This window comes from Ochotona curzoniae, unplaced genomic scaffold (assembly GCF_017591425.1).
Source record: "Ochotona curzoniae isolate NIBS_2020 unplaced genomic scaffold, NIBS_Ocur_1.0 scaffold_461, whole genome shotgun sequence".
In the NCBI taxonomy this organism is placed as follows: domain Eukaryota; kingdom Metazoa; phylum Chordata; class Mammalia; order Lagomorpha; family Ochotonidae; genus Ochotona; species Ochotona curzoniae.
In genome coordinates, this window is record NW_024467120.1 from 5,843,182 (window position 1) to 5,863,732 (window position 20,551).

The following is a 20,551-nucleotide window of genomic DNA, read 5'->3' on the forward strand; positions in this document are numbered from 1 at the left end:
CGGGCAGTACTGGAGGGCAGTATAGTGGTGAGGTTCAAAGAAGCTGCTGTTGGCCAGCTCTGCAGAAGTCATTTCATCCTATATGTGAGCAACCAAGTGACTGACAGGCCTGCCAGTTGCTCGGTATCCTCAGGACTGAAGCTTAACCAAATTCCCTAGATTAGAAGCAAAGTCCCATTCCACATCCTGTTATATTTGCACTCTAGTGGAACCAGTGTCCAACAGAGGTTTGATACGTTTAGCACAACCGATTTAAGGTCTGAACTGTCTGAAGAGGTACCGCAAAAGAAGCAGCAGGGTTCCAAGGAAAGGGAAATCAAAAGAATAGTAGAACCAGGAAAGTAGAAATTCTCTCTCTCTCTTTCTCTCTCTCTCTATGTATATATATAAAGAGTACATATAGATACATCCATGAATGTATTTATAGAATGTAGTGGAGAAGAGTTAGGGTGACTGACGATAAAGAAAACACCTTTCTGTTTATTGACCTTCCTAGGAAAGTTCTTAGGAGAATTGTGAGGCTGAATACAAGAGAAAAAAAAAATAAGAAAGTGAAGGTGGAAAGATGGAGAATTGAAGAGAACTGAGGCAGACCGAGTGTGGAGTTAGCAGGATAGAAAGGAGTTGATAGGCTTCAACACCCACTGACATGTATGAGAACTGAAAGTTATGTGGGACATACTGGACCAATTTGCTGTATACACTGGCAAGCGCAGGAACCAGTCTAGGAGCAGAGCTTGGTGGGGGTTATTGTGGGTTGCTCTGACTAGGCTGCAGCTCCCTGTGGTTTGCATGGGAGCCAAGTGTGTGGTGGGCAGGATCGGGTTGGGTTCAAACACCCATTGGTTTGTGTAGAAGATGGGGCTGGAAGCAGAACTGACCCAGCAATTGTAACCACCAACAAATTCATAGGCTGATTGGGGTGACAGTCTGTGCTGGACCCTGTACTGACAAGCACACACAAGAATCTGGTCTGGGATCCCCTCAGATGAAGTTTCTTTGGGGATCCTCTAATCAAACTGCTGGACTCAGAACCCCAACCATGAAGAGAAGTGCAAGTTTCCGGATCTGACCTTACAGTGCTTGTGTCAAAGCTGAGCCTCTTCACTGGCTCAGTCAGAGCAGTGGACAGCATATCCAGGTGCACATGGGGACCCTGGCATGGTTGGGAGTGTGGGTGGGGCATGTCCCTTTGTCTTTGCCCTACCTGCAGATACAGGAAGGAAAAAAGAGAATGTGAAAACAATGGTCTTACCCACTCTCTTGTAACCCTTGACCCTTTGAGCTCTAATCAACTGTGTAAAGATCATCAAAATTAAAAAATAAAAAAGAAAGCAGTTGAATAGTAAGGGGAGGATTATGGAGAACAAGAAAGCTTACATAAAATCTTGCCTTCACTTTGTAATTGTTTGAGAGCAAAGGAGCTGTTGCAGATCAGCAACAAAGCAGCTGTGATTTATGAAGACTGTGTGTAGAAGGAGTCTTTGCCTCTGAGAAGATGGTACCAAGCTCGCATGGCTCTGGGACACTGGGCATCTAGCTACCCTGAAGACTGAGTGATGGTGTAGAAATATTTACAGTGGTGAGAAGATGGAATGAGAGTGAGCAGAGGGAGAAGCTTTTTAGGCTTCTAGGTTTCAAAGGAGAGGAGGGGGCTAGTTGACCTACGGAAGACTTTATTTTAGGGGAGGATAGAATGGGGTAGGATAGAGAGAGTGGAGATAGAGCCTGTCTGGACAGGGAGTTGGAGGATCTAGACTTGGTTTCATCCATGTTGAGCAGAATCCCTTCTTAAGTGGTTTGCTGCTGCAAATGCACAGTGCCCAGGGGACTTTGATAAGCTGGATAAGGGATTTGCCAGGACAGACTCCTGGGTGAAGTTGACCGTGCTTTGTGTTTGCAGTTTGAAATGTGCCCAGGGCAAAGCTTTAGGGAACAGTAAGCCTTTAGGTGAACTATTTGTACCCAGTTTCTTCAGGTCTAGGTTTCAGGTCCAGTGTTCCAACAGCTTAAGCCACTCCCTAACCTGAATCAAAATCGAGGCCATCTAGGCCTGCTGAGGTCTTGGCCACGCCTTCAGGTGGGCCGCACCAGCATTGTCCATCCATTTTCTAACTAAGAGACCACCAATGGGGAACGTCTTACCTGTAGGTTCCCGCCCAACAGGGCGGGGTCAGGGAATGCTTAAAATCCCAAGACCCTTTCTCAAACCTCTGGTGGCTCTCTCCCTCCCTTTCCGAGAGGCACCCCACCTCCCAGCTTTCTCTCCGGAGGTGCTTCCTCTTCCCTCTCCCTTCCCTGCTCACCTGGTCCTTTCACAAATAAACTTTTCTGTTTGCAACAGATTCCCAATTTTTTATTTCTATACTAAGCTGAGGAAAGAACCCACCAGGCATTTCTGGTAACAAAAATGGCAACAGTGGCTGAGGAAAAAGGAAAAGAGAGGAGACTTCGAACGGTGAGCTAAGGCCAGGTTTGAATGGGCAGGACTGATCATTGGGCAGCAGGAGCAGTGCAGGGGGACATAAGTCTTGCTCCTGACCTGGCTCTTTCTACAAGCTCTGAGTTTCAGGAAGAAGATCAAGGAGAGAGATGGAGCATGGGAAACCGGGAAGGCACCTGGCATTGCTCAGTGGTTCAGCACAGCTGGGGAAAGGACGGGAAGTAGTCCAGGCTGAGGGGAGAGGCAGAGGAAGTACAGGATGCAGCAGGAGGTTATGAATAAATGGCTGACCCCTGACACAGGAAGCAGATCATGCAACTGGGGAATGGGAAGCAGGACTGAAGCTATTCTTTTGAAGGCCTCACTCACTGAATGGTGACTGGTGTGGGAAATCTGGAAGGAATGTGCCTACAACTCTTCATTTGCTTGCTTTTGGGTCTGAAATGAATTTAAACGGAGCTAAATGCCACAAAATAAAGAGTCGAGGTCCTGGATTCAGACAAGAATGAAGCCACATGGATGGACACAAATGTGTGTGTGTTCACTTGCTTTAGAAAACAAACATTGTGTTTTCAGCAAACAGCTTGCATCTTGTGCTTCCTTCATTTCGAAAAAGAAGAGAGAGAGAGAGAAATACATACACAAAACAGCCTGTCACCGTCGGCTTCACGGGGAGAAAGACAGGCTGCTGAGTGCTTTCCAGTAACCTGCAACCCCAGCTGGTTCTCACAGGAGAAAGAAACTCAGGGAAACAAAAGATGCCCATGAAAGGTTCTTTTAGACTAAAATTTGGTGGAGATTAAAAGAGGGCAAGAGTTCAAATGAGAAGCAGCCACTGCCAAGGAAGCAGGAACCTTAGCCAAGGGGAAGGAAAGGAGCCACTGGTTTAAAATGCAAGTAACCATGGCGAGCCAAGAGTTCAATGCTAGAATCTGGTTAAGAAGTAATATCACACAGAGCCGTGATTGTTTATTCAAAGCAGGCCGTGAGAGAACAGTTGTCTCCAATGGGTACTCGCACAGCTTGGATCCAAAATTATAAGTGCATTTTTTTAAAAAAAAGCATCCAGAGCTTCTCCCTGACCCATTTGGTATTAAGCAAGAAGAAAAGAAAGCACGAAGTTTGTTCGCAGTGTGTATTGTGGGTTTAGGGCAGTTTTACATATGGAAAAGCATTTTGGTGTCAGCTGTTGAACTGGTTTCCCGCTATTCTGCTCTCCGTTGCCCTTGGAAACTCTGGCTGGCTGGTGTGGTAACATCACCCTTTCCCAAGGTTCAAATACCACTTCCAAAGGGAAGTGCAGCGTTGCTTTCTTTCTAAGTGAGGATCCTACTTTGCTACTTTTTCTTACAGAGAAGACGGATTTGCAGAAAGCTAAAGGAATGTGCAAATGAAGATGAGGTCCCTGAAACACCAGGTAGATAAGGGTAACACAGTGCAACGAGGGATGCTGCAGTGGCCAGAAATCCACTTTCCCCTAAATGCTGATCCTGCCCACCCGAGAACCACACTTGCCACTGCCAAGACAGCTCTCCAGAAAGTGGGGCTTTGAGAAGGGAGAGCAGGCTTCTGTTGGACCCGGAACCTCTAAAACTTAAGGAAATGATCCAGCGTCATTTTGTAAGTGTCTTTTTCCAGAGCAATATATCCAGGGCTTCCTTTGGATGACCTGTGACCCTCGATGCAGAATCAGTGGAAGTGGCACTCAATGGAGTACATTGGCCAAGTTCTGACATACGGAAGGCAGGCAGGCAAATAATTTCTATTCTGACATTGCAGCAATGTGAATGGTGCACCAGGAAATTTTCTCTCTGGTAGTAGCTGTGTGCTCAGGGAAGACACTGCAATTCAACAGATTAAGCCCAAGCTTGGGATGCCTGGGATGCAGCATCCCATATCTGAGGGCTAGTTCAAGTCTTGTCTGTTCTAGTCCAATCCAGCTCTCTGCTAATGCACTTAGGGGAATAACCGAAGATGGCCCAAGTATCTGAATCTCTGTTACCCCAGTAGGAAACTGACATGGAGTTCCTAGTTTGTGACTTCTGCTTGGCCCAGCTAAGACCAGAAGTCAGTCTCTCTCTGTCTCCCCCTGTCCCGCTCCATTCAAATAAATCTTCACAGAATCCTATTTTTTCTGCTTTAATTAGAATAAAACATCATTTTCAACACAGCTTGATGGCAATAAGTGCAGGTTCTAGAATCACGTAACCTAGCTTCAAGTGTCTGTTTTCCCACCATTGGAAATTACCTTGAGCAAGCTGCGTAACTTCTGTGACCTTGACTTTCTTCACACACAAAATGTGGGCTTCTGTGCATTGTTATAAAGGTTAAAAAATATCTAACCAGCGTGAGAGTATTGTCTGGTACCAAACATGCTCTTAGCTTTCATCAGATAGACAAATCATTTGACTCTCCTACAACAAATACATGGAAATAGATAAATAGGTGATTGATAATCAGTGGTTGAATAAATGAGTGACAGGTCAAAGACCTTGAGAAATGCCAGGAAGAGAGAAAATATGAAAGTAGGAAATAAAAGGAAGCAGTCTGACAGAAAAGATATATTCACTTGTTACTTATCAGCATAAAAGTTTCTAAGTTGGTTAAGACACAGTCTTAATCTTATGGTATGGCATATCTCTAAGAGAAGGAGAATGCTTGCAGCAATAACCCACCAATCCAAATTGAAAATGCTTTGAAAAGCACAAGTGTGTGTCGCTCTCTAGCAAAGTCTGATGAAAAACTTCTTATCCACTTGACCACTGAGAAATTCAGCCTATCTTTATCCTGTGATGCTACCATCTCATGCACTATCGTAGAGGAAGAAAGCAGGGCTCAGATGTGACACTGTCAGGAGCTGTGGAAGGACATGACACGTACCATTTTTACTCACAGTGTACCCTGCTCCCCCACCAGCACTCATCACATCCCCTGTGCGGCGGAAGGCTGGGCAGGCCCTCGCCATCGCTTTGCAATGCAACAGAAGCTTGAGGTCTCACATAATGCTGTTAGAGGCTCACTAAACGTATACGGCAGACTTTCAGAACCGCCAAGTTCCAATGATGACACTTCTCTAATTCTACATGGCTCCTGGAAGAGACAAAGAAACGCAGAACAGGGCTCCTGGTCTTGAGGTATTTATAGAACTGCTAGAGAAATATGGAAAAGGAAGTTGACAGTGCAAGGCAATGCGGGAATGCTCTGCAGGTAAGCTAGTATGAGAATATTGATTTTTGATAATATATTACTTGTTATAATCAGACAGATGAAGCTCCAAAATGTTAGCATTTGATTATCTTAAACAAGTCCCTAAATCTCGAACTCTCTGTGTGGCTTACACCTCACACAGCTACCATTTCTTGACTTAATAGTAACATATATGAACAACATGTTATTAATGTGATATTATGGATTAAGATTAATGCTATTACTTATTATGTGTTTTTATCTCAAAAAATAGTAGGTACTGTTTTTCCTTTTTATGAAGCAAAGCATTCTTAATGAAGAATAGATTTCCTTTTACCTGCATAGAATATAATAGGACTATCCCAGTTCTTGTCTTTTTAAGCCTCGGGGAACAAGCACACTGCAAGCCAGGATAAAGATTACTCATCAGGTCTGAACGAATTGCTTCTAGGTGATCTGATTGACAGGTATCCCTCTCAGCTGTTCTTTTTCTCTCTCAACACAGATGATGGAAAGTAACAGCCTCAGCTTACAGCATTTTTCCTGCCACATTTGGGGAGTGATGGCAGGGGTGAGGTGGAATAAGGAGGGCTAGACCACAAAACCTTCCCCTACCCAGGCTGCTGCTGGGGCAATGGACTTGAGCAGCCCTGCAGTTCTGCATTACTCCAGCTGTCCCCACAGGGCTCCACAGTGCCTTGCATCCTTTTCTTAGAGCTCTGCCGCTGGGTTTAAGGGTGTGCGTAGAGCACGTAAACATGAAAAAAAAAGCCTATTAACTTTCTATTGTAGTAAAGGTATTGCCACTTTCCAACCTCTTAACACTGGGATGTGGAGGATCTCCTTTCTCCCAAGTTCATTGCTGAAGCTTTCCAAATCTTAGTTTACGGAACTGTTATCTGATTAGGCCTCTACGTCATCTGGTTTCCAGAGTCCATTTGGAACAACAGATGTCCCGGTTGCTTTTCTCAAGCTCATCTGTGCAAGCCCAAGAGCTGAGGCCCTGGGAACGACCAGAAGTGTTGACAGATATCCCATATACAGCTTGACCATGGCGAAGGAGGGGAGAGGGCTTTCTCACTCCTGCACAAACATCAGTGAATCCTTTTCAATTCTGCAAACATTTCCTACTCTTGTGATTGAGAATATCTTCCTTCCTTCTCTCTCAGCACAGAAGCAAACAGAAAGAGCCCCACCCTTTTCACTGAGTATAGCTCTTCTGGGCCCTGTTCACTGGGGGCTTCCATTTTGCTGAAAAGTCCTCCATAGGCATAAATAATGCAAGAGGGGATTACTATGTATCCACCCCCCATCTCTGCTTTTGTCCAGCACTTACTGTCTCTTCAACCGGAAGCTCCCTTTGTTTGCTTATCCCCAAAGGAAGACATCACTAAACAGGTGCATATTCGCAGACACTGGAAGTCTTGTGCTGCACTGAGGCAGACTGACATACAGTTAAGATGCATTGGAGCATTTTCGGCAAAATGGAGCAGAATAAGATATTGCAGGTCAGAGCCATGACATGTGTGTCTGGGAAAGAGCCAAGAAGATCATTTTATCGCCTTCCGTACACATGCAACTATTCATCACCAGGCTTCAGGACTCTGACTAAGCTGCCAGGAAAAGCATGGTGCAGAACTCTGGTGTTGCCCGTCAAAGCTACTGTTTATGTCTTTGTTTTTTGACTTGTTTTTCCCTGAAATCTCACAGAAAGCTTTTTCAAGCTTGAGTGAAACCTTGTCAGGATCTGTGCATCAAGAAGCCAGATTGAAACAGAGTGGGTCAGAAGGATGGAAAATCTTGGAGTTTTGTTCCTTTTGACCCTCAGGTTATAGAATTTGTAGGTGGTTCTCTTTTTGGGGAAATGGTTGTGATTGTCAAGTTATATGAACCTCGTCAGAAACTAATTGCTTCCAGTGGTCAAACCACTTCCACTTAAATCTACTTTGGAAAACCTGCTCTTCTCTTCTAGCGTTCAGTGCTCTGTGAATTTGAACACAACTATAAATTGTAATAGAAATTGTTTAGGTGAAAATTTAAAAAAAAAGTTTTTGCTGGAGGCAGTTAACTTTCATTGATTTTGTGATACCCCATCTGACTTTCTCTGGGTTTATGACAAAAAGGAAATTGTAGCTTCTTTCAACTGCCACACTTAGATTCAGTAGGGTATCAACAGGAAGACAATCCCTAAGGACTAAGAGAAGGCCAGGCTGTTCAACCAATCAGCAAGCGTCTTTGATGTCTCAGGAATTGATTTTTCCCATGAATTAAGTGGTATAACTGGACAAAACCGTTCCCAGGGTTCCTTCTTGTTTTGAAAGTCTTTTCTTCTTGAGAGTGTTTGCTTCAGGTATGTATTAACAGCTTCTCTATATTGATTTTTATTGCGCTTATCTTGGTCTTTGAGTGTAATAGACACTAAAGTGGAGAAGGTGAAATGACCTCTGCCATTGACAGGCTCCATTATCCTGAGCAGTGTTTGGGCTGTGCTCCGAATCAGCTTCCGATTATCCCTCTTGTTTCACTCAATAAGAAATTCAGAGAGAAGATGCTTATTATCTTTTCATTCCCCACCTTGCTGTTTCCAGGTTAAAAAAAAAACACACTGCTGTCATGTGCTTATTTTGTAATTACCATTTTCCCTGGGACACCAGAATGCTCAGGATTTCAGGGCGTTTGTGAAAGCTGTGGTATTTCCCATGACCTCCGTACAGTGTTTTGATGCTAGCCATTTTCAAGTCCACCGAAACATACTCAGACTGGATCATGATGATCCTATGTAAACCACCCAGCAGCATGGGTGACACATCCAATGTTTCCTTAGAGGAAATTATTACATAAGTATTTTTGCCTCATTAGATTCAGAATATGGTTTCACTCTGCACTTCTTCAGATTCTGAGAGAGACGAGGAGTCTTCAAATGATTATGGCGTGGCCGGCATCTTGGCTCAACTGGCTAACCCTGTAACTTTAAGGAACAGCATCACATTTGGTCATTGGTTCATTGATCCAGCTGCTGCACTTCTGATCCAGCTCCCTGCTTGTGGCCTGCAAAACCAGTGCAGCAGCAAGTCCCAAGTCTTTGGGAAGCTGTACCCACATAGGAGAGCTGGAAGAAGCTCCTGGTTCCTGGCTTCAGATGGGCTCAGCTCCTGTCATTGCTGCCATTTGGACAGTGAACCAGCGGGTGGAAGATCTTTCTCTCTCTGTGTCTCTGCTTCCGTCTGTAAATCTGCCTTTGAAATAAAAATGACAAAATGGACATTGTGTACATTATGAAATGGACATTATATACAAAATTACATTATGAAAAAACTTTGGAAGGACTTCAATAATAATAATATGTAATATATAATTATTTATAATGTATTATTATATTGTATAATTATAATTTATTGTTATTGTTATTATTATTATTTTGCACCAAGGTAAACTCACTTCTGAATGCCATTTTCCTGGAATGTTCCAACATACGTTTGCACAGCCTCAGGATTCTGCTCTTGGGGAGTCCTGAGTGTTGATGTATTTGCATTCACATTTTTGAGGATCTAGGTGAAGCTGAAAGTATCCTGTATTTACTGAGTCTTTTCTACCATATATGCCTAAATACCATATGTGCTATGTTAGGCTCACTGCAAACCCCATCTCTTCTTGTGAAGTTGGACTACTGTGTCCATGCTACAGGTGCATCTGCAAGGCAAGGAGCTGCTTTGGAAATAGCTGGATCTTACACAACATGAAAATGTGGATGGGGGATTAAAGATCAAATTTGTTTAGCTACCAAATCCATGTGGTGGGTTTGTGATTCTTTAATTTTCCAATTAATCTCTCTGTATGCATAATATGTTTATTACAGTTATTCTTTGGATATCTGATAACCTGTTGCAGTTTTTTACCACTGAATCAAACACTTACAGTTTGATCTTCTGCTGGCTACTATTTCACACAGAGGACACAGATTCTACAAATATTTTTGCATCTGGCATGAGGTCTCAGCTGAGCCAAACTTAATGGAGCCTGTGATTCATGAGCCTGAAGACCCCCGTTATAGCAGCATACACTCCATATCACTCTACTATCAACTTTAAAAAAAAATGGAGGGACATTATTTTTCCCTTCTCCTCCTTTCCTCCCACACTCCTCCCCTCTGGCTCTTTCTCTCCTCCCCTTCCTTCTCTCTCATGTATTCACCTAATCTAATTAATCAAACCTATTCTAATCTCTTATCTATCTTTAAGGTTTTATTTTTGGGTGTGATTCTGGTTTTTCAGCAAATTAAGTGGAAGGAATACATACACCGCACATCTGTATTTCTCTGACACGCACACTCTCATTTGCACAGGTTCTCTCCCTAGCAGCATCCCACAGTGGAGTGGTTCTTTCATTACAATTGATGAACCTATACTGACCCAGGTTCCCTAAAGCCCATAGTTTACATTAGGGACTATGCTTGTTTTTCTTTGCACACTGTGTTTAGACACATTTATACTGACGTGTATCTAAACTTGCATTTTACAGAACACAAGGCGTTAAGGGGAGGCTAAAGTCCCCTGTGTCCTGTCCAGTTAGCCTTCCTTAACCTCAACTCCTGGCACAGATCTCTTCATTGTCTGGATAGTTTTCCCTTTCCCAAAATGACATACAGTTGGGCTCATTCAGTGTGTAGTCTGTTTTGAATTTATTTCTTTCAGTTAGTAATATATATTTATGTTTCCTCCATGTCATTAATATCTGGGTAAGTCTTCATATTTAAGCTAGAAAATCATTTGTCATCTTTGATTTCATTTGGTAATTCCTCATAAAGAAATTGTACATATTTTGCTAGATGTCTATTTAAATACTGCACTTCTGATGGTATAAAGTTAATGCCATTGCGTTTTTCAATCTCAAATTTCTCTTGTCTATTGCTGATTTCTAAGAAAATGACAGGCTTTTATGTTTCATTATTATATAATGCAACACAACCATAATTGCTGAGCAGTTTCAGGAATGTGTGCGTATATTTTGGTCAATTTGTTCAGACTTTCTACAATGCTAATCATAATCTCTGCAAATAGAAACAGTTCTATTTTTCTATCTGGTCTTACACTCACTTCCTTTTCTTGGCGGTTTGCTTTCACTAGTACTTCTAGTAAAATGTGTAAGAGGAATGATCAGATATCTTTACTTTGTTTCTAATCTTGGTGTCGTTGGGAAAACATCAAGTTTCTCACCATTACCAGTTGTAATTTTTTTCATAGATATTCTTTTTGAAGCTAAAGAAGGTCCAGAGGGTTTTTTTTTAAATCACTAGAGAGTGTTACATTTTATCAAATGATATTTTTCTGCATCCATTTATATGATATTGTGAATTTTTTTTTCTTTTTTATCTTTTGATGTGACTCCAGCATTGATTTTTGAGTGTTTATGCAGCTTTATCTATCTGAGATAACTCTCACTTGGTGTTGATATTCAATTTAATTTTTGAGGATTCTTTTCCATCCATAATCAAGAGAGATTATTCAATATCTTTGTTTGACTTTAGTAATTTGGTGATTAATGGTCAGGGTAAATCTAGCCACACAGATTGAGATAAAAGTGTTCACTTTAAAGGCTGGTTAGGTGATGCAGTAAGGATACCTCACCTGCAGTGCCAGCCTCCCCTATGGGTACCATTTATGGAAGCTACACTTCCAATCCAACTCACTGCTAAGGTGCCTAAGAAACCAGCAAAAGATGGTTCAAATCCTTGGGCCCCTGAACTCATATGAGAGGCCAGGAGGAATCTCCATGTTCCTGGATTAGGATCAGTGAAATTCCTGCAATTGCAACTCTTTGGGGAGTGAACCAGGGGATGTAAAATCTCTCTTTTTCTCTGCAAATACACCTGTCAAAGAAACAGATAGATAGATAGATGCATATATTTATTTTTAAAAAATAAAAAAGATTGTAGAGTATTGCTCTTTTCTAAATATTTGGTTGGATTCAAGTGAATCCTAATATCCATGAAATTGTACCATAAATTCCAAAAATTCAAAATTCAAAATTATATATTTATTTATTTTCATTTTATAAAATTACATTTTTCAAAATCTTTACATAGTTAATTAGGGTAAAAAGGTTCAAGGGCTATGGGAAAGTGGGTAACACTATTATTTTCATATTGTTTCCTTCATGTGTCTGAGATAAAGGGAGATATTGAGGGAACAGCCCCACCCAATTTCCCACCATCACAGGTCCCTGATGTGGGGCATGCTCCGAGATTCTTGCTTAAGTGGTTTTGATACTTCACCAGTTATGACTTGTTGCTAATCTTGCCACTCCAAGAACAAAGAGGTCGCAGTAGAATGCACTGATTGACATAGTCCATCACAGAGTCTCCATTTACCCAGTGTTTCACTGCCAACATATAGCTGAGGTGGTTGATTGACTTGTTCTGTCTTCTGTCTTTTCATGGTTAGGGTTCCAAATCCGGCAGTTCGATTGGGGAGATATCAAAAGAAACTTTGTCTGAGCTGTGCCCAGACCAGATTCTTGTTTGTACTAGCAATCACACGGCCTGGCACAGTCCATTGCTCTAATCAGTTGGTGGTTGCAATTGCTGTTTTTAGCCCCAACTTCCACTGGAACCAATGGGTGTTGCAATCCAGCCTGGTTCTGCCCAGCATATACTCAGCCCTGGCATAAACCAATGGGAGCTGTAGCCTAGTTGGAGCGACCCACAATGACCCCCACCAGACCTGCCCCCTACCCTGGTTTGCCAGTCTGTGTAGCAGACTAGTCCAGTCTGTCCCACATCTCATTTGGCTCTCATACATGTCGATGGGTATTGAAGCTTAGTTCCATCTAACCAGCTCAACTATGCAGCCCTCACGGATGCTGTTAGGTGTTTCTCTGTCTAGCCACCCCAGCCCCTGTCCTAGTTTTCGTGGCCTCTCGTGGGAGTGGTAACCCAAGAGGGAAGAGCCCACTATTTCCCACCCAGGCCTCTCCAACTCCCGGATTATGCACTCTCCAGATAGTTCTGTGGTTTGACTTGACAGAACTAGCTCCCAGTGCTAGCTTCTGCCAGCTAATGCTGCGGCTAAGCCCAAAGAACCCTCACCCACTCTAATTTTGTTTGCACCAGTAGGAATAATCAGCCCAGCCTGGCTTTTCCCCAATCTAGTCCACATGAGGTGTACAGGTGTTATAGCCCTGCTTAGTCTGGTCTGCCCCCATCCCAGCTCATGCTCTCCAGTGGGAGTAGCTGTCCAGCAAGGGAACCTCCCCCCAACATTCCCCCTAACTGTTCCACTCCCTCCCTTCCTGGTTCTCATGCATGCTGGTTGGTCACTGCAGTCACATCCAGTACAGGCCAACTTTACCTTGGAAATCCATATTGTGCGCTGATTTTTGTCGCAACTGAACCTGGCTCGACTCACACTCTATTCTGGTGCTCGGATTTGCCAGTGGGTGATGTGAACTGATTCAGCCTGGTCTGCCTCCGACCTATGCCAAATGTATGCCAGTGGGAAACTTACCATGGCCTGTTCTGGGCTGTTTCCTATCATGTTTCTTGCGCTTAACTGCTGGGTCTGTGTCCTGCCAGAGGAGTTGCCCAGGCTCCTCCATCAGAACCTCTCCCAATGCCAGATTTTGCACATACCAGGGGGTCCATGAGCCAGTGCTACTTAGTTCACCTCCTGTCATAGCAGGAACAGTGGCTTTTCCTTGCTGGCTTTTAACCCAATCTGGTTCTTACTGTTGGATATTTCAGCCAAGCCATGGGTCATCCATACCTGCATATGGCTCACACATGGCTCAGTAGGGGTTGAGACCTAGCCTAGTCCATCATGCCCTGGTCTTCCAGGACACCAGAGTGTGTTGGAGTCTGGCCCGGCTTGGTGCGTCCAGTCCCAGTCCACACTTGTGCCAGGGGAGACTACAACCATTTTCTGATCAGAACGCAGCCCCCATTCCAGCTCATGCGCCCCTTGGTGGGAACCTCAACCCAGTTAACGTGTCCCCTTAGCTTCCTAACTGGGCCTGTTCCCAGCCATAGATCATGCGCATGCCAGTGGTTGCTCTGACTCAGCTTAGCTCAGCCCCTCACCTGTCCTGACTTCTGCCTTAGACACTGTGGCTTAGCGTCCCTGGCTCACGCAGACCAGTAGGTGCAAGAGCCTAGCTCAGCACGACCTGTGCTCCATGCTGGTTTCTGATTTCGCTTGTTAGCTAAGGTTTGCTCAGTCCTGCCCAGTACACCCCACTCCATTACCAATTCACACACTGGCCAGTTGTTGGTGTTACTTTGCCCAGCTTGTCTGACCCCCAGGACTGGATCACATGTTCACCAGCGAGAGCTATGACTCACCAGGGGAGTTTCCCACATTTCTCCACTTGATCCACTCCCAGACCCAGTTCTCATACATGCCATTGGGTTTAGGCCAGGTTCCTGCAAAGTCTGGCCTTCCATTTGGCCTTGTATGAGCTGGTGAAAGTTGCAGCCTGGCCCACCCACACCCTATTCAGGATGTGCATTTGGTTGCTGCTGCTTTGACCAGTCCAGACTGTTGGGGGTTCCTTTACCTTGGTCACACCTAGCTTAGTCCATCACCACCCCAACTCTTGAACTAACCAGTGGGGCTAGAATTTCCACAGGATTTGGCCCACACATCCCCCACAGAATCTACCCCCTGATAAGGTTCTTGAGTGCTAGTTAATGTCATGGTCCTGCCTAACGTGACCCATCTCCTGATCCATCATCATGTCAGGTAATAGGATATGATCCTGCTGGACAAGCCCCGAGCTTTAGCTTTTGCATGGACTGGTGTTCGGTGGTCAGCATTATTCAGTGATTAAAAGTTCTTCAAAGGAAGAGTTATTGTCATTGGGAATCTTTAGGATTGATTCACATCCCAGCAGCACGGTGGGTTTAACATGGAGTTACCTAAACAGTGATTCAAAGAACCAAAACCCCAAAGCTCCTGGCCGGGCGGCCAACAGGCGGAGCCTGGCACCAATGGCGCACTTGCCACCCCAGGGACAGCTCACCACGTGCACATGGTGGGTGGGGTCAGGGATCTGGGCGTGAAGATGCCCTGAACCGAGACCCCCAGCAGCCAGCAGTCAAAATAAAAATTTAACTACAGCAACAACAACAAAAGTGAACCCATTTGGGATTGATGTTCTCTGTTTAGGAGGGCTACTAATGACGACTTCATTTTTCTGATGATTTGCTACTTCCTGTGAGATTTTTAGCAAATTGCTTCTTTCAAGGAGTTGATCCACATCTTTTAGGTTGTCAGCTTGGTGGCTATAGAATTATTAACATTATTTCTTTAGTCAATGAGGTTCTTGGTGTTGTCCCTGCTTTCATCTTCCTAAAAGTGTTTTTATGTGTAGTATAGAAAATCTGGAAAAAATTGACTAAAATATATACACACACTCCTGAAACTACTTAAGCAATTATGGCCAAGTTTCATTATTTATGTATAAACAATATATAAAAGCCAGTCACTTTCCTATATAGCAACAATGAATAAGAAGAATTTTACATTAGTAGCATCAAAAATGAAATACTAAAATATAAATGTGATAGAATACATATAGCTTTTGTATAAGGAAAAAATGCTAAGTGAAGTATTAAAATTGAATTTACTAACTAACATTATTATACTTATTAATAAAATCAACATTAATTACTATTAATTTCCCTTTTAACTTAGCTAACCTGTTTCATAGTTTCTCTAGATATTATTCTCTAACCCATGTGCTGTTTAGAAACATGTTATTTAGCCTTTGTACATTTGAAGATTTTCCATCTATGTTTCTATTATTAATTTCTGGTTTAATTTATTGTGGTCTCGTACAAGTCGCTGTTTAATTTTTCTTCTTTTAAAAATATATTAAAATACTAAAATGCATTAAATGTATTAAGGCCTAAAGGGACTCTTTGACACAATCTTGATAAGAATACATATTGTGTTGTGGTTGAATACTATTCAGCTGATTGAAATTGTCAATGAATTAAACTGTGTCCTTGGCTAGTTTTCTGTCTGTTTTATTTTCCCACGGACATCAGGCACAGCTGTCTGGGAAAGGGGTACTGAAGTCTTCCACTGTGGGTGTAGGTTCATCTTTTTTCCTCTCGTTGTATTCCTGTTAGTTTTTGCTTCCTGTGCTTTGAGCTGTTATTAGGTATGTCCATGATAACGATGGTTGTGACTTCTTACAGAATCAGCATCTTACTACGCTTCTCTTTATCTCTGACAACTTTCCCTGCTTTAAAGTTTGTTCTTTCTGAAATCTATATACTGCCTTCCACTTTAATTAGGATTGGCTGTGCCTATGTTCACCCCCCACATACACACATTATATTGATCACTCTGAAACATCGTTGGCTTCATTATAGAAGAGGTGACTCATTCCATCTGTCTTCAAAAGTGCTCTTCACTGCTCTCCCTGTGCAAGTTCCAAAGCCTGATGGTTGCCTACGTCTACCTCAGAGCATCCGCAGGCATGGATGATGTCTATTGACCGTGGCCTGAGGTGTTAAACCACCACCCTTCTCTCCACCCTTTGCAGCACTGCTTGAAGTCCTCTTTTGAAGCAGAGCAGGCTGTCTTGTCTTTTATGTACATCTGGGTATTCATCCTTACACAGGTGTCAGCAGCAGAAGTCGCTCAACCTTGTAACATGTACTCCACAGTCAGACCACATGTCCATGGCATGTTCCCTGAGATCTGAGATCCTGTGGAGCCAAGATACTTATGTGGTTCAGGGAGCCCTCTCCTGGCCTGATTGCTATACCTGGACCACCTCAGTCCTGGGTTTTGTTCCCCAGACCTGACTACTTTCAGCCCTGTCTCTGGTGTGTAGCCACAGGTACATCTGCCTGACTGGGCCCTCCAGAACAATCAGGCCGGCCCCCAGCCTGAGTCTGTAGCACAACTGAGTACAATTCCCTAGCTCAGCCTGCCTTCAGCTCCTGGTTTGATTGATGGTGGTAGTGGCCTGGCCCAGCCCATCCCCCAGTCCTTCTCTCATGAGCGCTGGTGGGTGCAATGGCCTAGTTAGGGATATTCCTTGAACTTTGATATGTCATTCCTCAAATCTAGCCCTCATGTGTGTCCTCTTGGGTGCATCAGCCCAGCCCAGTCCTCTCCCAGACTTGACTGCTATGCCCACTAGCAAGTGCCTTGGCCTGGTCGGGTCAACCCTCCAAAGCCATTACCAAGTTATCCACCATCCTTGGCACTAGGGGTGCTGAAGTCTGATCCAGTTAGCCCACAGACTCAGAACTTGCACATTCTGGTTGGTGTTATGTCCTGGCCCTCCCCTCTCCTGCAGTTCAGCTCTTATGCACATTGGCAGGATTAACATCCCAGTCATGGCAAGTCCTCGAATTGATACCAGGCCATTCCCTAAGCCTGACTCTTGTATGTGTGCGCTGGCCATCACAATGTTTTTTATAAGCATTTCATTTTTTATAATTCTTTCGTAGGGTTTGTATCTCTCTGCACACATTGGCCATCTGTTCTTATGTGCTGTCTACTTGATTCCATAGTGCTTTCAGTGTCTTAATCTTCATTGTTTTAAATCTCTGGTCTGACAATTCAAATATCCCTGCAGTGTCTGGTTCTGATGTTAGCTCTGTCTCTTTGTGTGATTTTTTTTTTTTTTTTGTCTTTTTGTATGGCTTGAGATTTATTTCTCCATCAGCGGACATGAGGTACCAAAGAAAAGGAACTGTTGTTTAGTAAGCCTTGGTGAGGTGGTGGCCAAGGCAAGGAAGAGAAAACCATCTAAAGCCTGGTGATGAGCTTTCTGTCTCAGAGCCTGTGCCAACTTTGTGAGTGCTCCTCAGCTATGGCTCTCTCTGTTTGAGGAATGCCAGCACGGGCTAGTTAGATATTTCTCCCCTGCGGAAGTTAGATGGGGCTGGAGGTGACTATCCCTTTCTTCTGGTCAGTGATCCCCTCAACCTGGCAGATTTGACTCTGACACTATCTGAATTAAGGACAGGATGTTCTGACCCATTTAGAAACAGTTGCATTCCCCTTTCCCTGCTAGATGCACAAAGGGATTTTTCTTCTCTATTTACTGTGGGAACCCAGGCATGCTTCTGGAGGTGTGTCTCACAAAATGGTGAGGTCTCCCACTGGAGTTTGCAATTCTCAGAGTGTTCTGCAGTGAGCCTCCAGCATTTTCTCAGCTGTGATTCTGGTTTTTCTCTCTCATTTCTGGTTTCCAGAAAGCTTTCGGCCTGTGAGTCTTAGCTCCTCCAATGATGACATCCTATACCTGTCCCCCCACCTGCCGTGCCCCCAGAGCCGTGATCTTCCTCTAGTGCCTAGCTGCCTCACAGATCAGCCATTTCCTTCATTGCACTCATCTTTCTGCATGGTGTCAAGGTGCTGTGATACTCCTAAGTAGAACCAGATGGGGGCATAACACTCAGAGAGATGAGGAACCCAGACAAGAACAGGGGAGTTACTGATGGAAAATAACTGGTAGAAGGGCTTATCTATTGGTCAAGCCAGTTTAAGCACTTCAATTTTTTGTCATCTTCAACTAGGAAGTGAGATTCCAAACATTCTCCCACTATGATGAATAAAGCCATGCATCTGTATACAAACTGAAAATAGAGATGCTGAGAAATTCTACCAAGTGACCTAGAAAACTATGGAAATTTCTTGCAAGCACCAGACAGAAGGAGCGTCAACACCAAAGGCAATCTACAAGCTGCGCGCGCTCTGAGAATACGGAAGGTCACACATATGCCATTTAGCCAGATGTGCACATCGTCGCTAATGTGCCTGTTCAGCAAGCCCGGTGGCAGAGGGCCCCCGGGGAGAGGAACTTGGGCCGTATCTAAGGAAACATCCCGTCTGTGCCATCAAACACTGACGTTTAATGTTCCTTTTACTTTCATTCACCTTCACAGTTCCCTTCATTTTTATTCAACTCCCAAGTACCTTAGTCAGACGACCGAGAGGCCTGGGAAATGCCTCCTCTCCAAAAGTTAACGATCATCATTTCATGACAACAATCTTATTTCTAGGAACAAGGAATTCTTGGCAGGTATTTCTTATGTCGTGTTCTGGAGCAGGAGTTTTGTTGGCCTTTGTTTGTTTTTCCAGGATCCTGTAGCTTTTTCACTTGTTAACTTTTCATCTTGCTAACTGTATCCCAGAAATAACAAGGACCTTCCAGAATCTGAAGTCATTCGGAAGCTCTTCGTGTTAACTTAATAAGCTTGATTTTTTTCTTCGCAGGCTTCAGTTGTGCATACCTGTGTTTCCTGAATGGAATTGCTGGCATTCACAAGCAAGTGCTCATCCAAAAGAACTGCTCTCATCTTGCTCTTTTTCTCTTATAGAAAATGATAATACAGTGATTTAAAAAGATAAGAAGGGAAAGTGCCACGTTCATTCAAATGCAGATTTTTGTGCATACTTCATCATACATAGTATTATTTCTGTAATAACAACAAATTACAAGCTTCAAACATTTTAAAGGTAGCTTTGTTGATAGACAAATTATCGCACAGCACAGGCCCCAGCTTCTACATTAGAATTAAAAGCCTGCTCAAGAACTGAATGAATAGCAATCCAGTCTTTTTTTTTTTTAACTACTGAAAGAAGCTGTACCTCAGTGGTTCGATTCTCAGCCCTGATTGCTCGCTATGACCACCTGCCTACATTGCTTGATTCTCCGTATTCCCCAGATTTCGGTTCGTTGTGGGAGATGGGACTTTTTAAATTGTGTAACCTGCTCAGATGAGTCTAATACGCAGCTTAGCTTCAGAACCAGTCCAGCCTGGGGGCTATTTTTGTCAGTGGAGAACACAAAGATGGGAGCCAGAAATGCGAGTCCATGAGAAGAGGGGAGAGGGAAGAATGGGGTAATGTTAGTTTGACTTGAACTCCCCCATAATTATTGGAAATAATCACTATTTCATATTCCTACTCTGTGACTTGACAGAGTAAAAAGATCCTTGATGTTGAGTAAGTGACCCAGTCTCCACAGCATGGGCTATCCCAACACTTTAGATTCAAAACCCGAGGAGTCAACTTGGTAGAGCTGCTGTTCGTACTACACTATTCTAAGCGGTGAGTTCAGTTTAAGTCAGAACTGAAATTCAGAAGGAAATATAAAAGCAATTTTTTTTCTTTAAACAGTGATGTTCATTTTCATCACTTTCTCTTTAACAAAGTGGCAATGTTTCTTTTTATTTCTGATTTATTTTTCTTCCCACGGATTGTCTCTTCCCTTTGTATCCATGGGGGATTGGTTACAAGACCTCTGCCAGGATCAAAACCCGGGGGTGCTCAGATCTCCTACATAAAACGGTGCATTACTTGTGAACAGCCAGTGCCATCCTCCCATCTCCTATGAGCCGTATCTAGAGTCCTTATAATATGTTTTACCTTGTATGTGTAATGTAAAGAGCTCTTATACCATCTTACATAGGAAATACTGACAATATAAAGGGTCTATGCACAGTTAGTATGGTTGCAATCTTTTCCCTGACACTTTCTGTTAGTGGCTGGCTAACTCTGTAAATTATAGCTGGTGGGGTGCCTACTCAAGGCCACTAGCCCATTGTTCTTCTATAATTCAGAACAATAATTTGGAGGGAATTGGTATTGCTTTCCACAACCAGGTTTTAGGTAGGTGGAGAACTAGTGACCACATGGCTGTAAAATCAAATTCTAAATTCACCTCATGCAAATGTGAATAGCCTGGGAATAGGGATGTCTCAAGTGTTGTTTTGGGATTTTTGGTGCATAATGAGTCGCTGGTAGCTGCCACCCATCAGCGCGTCACACCAATGTCTTCATGGGAGCTGGCTCATTCTGACGGTCCTTGCAGCTTTAGAACAAAAGGGAGATACTTTGTATCTCCTCACGGTACAGTGTCACAAGATAAGATTTCCTGGATCATCTTCTGAAA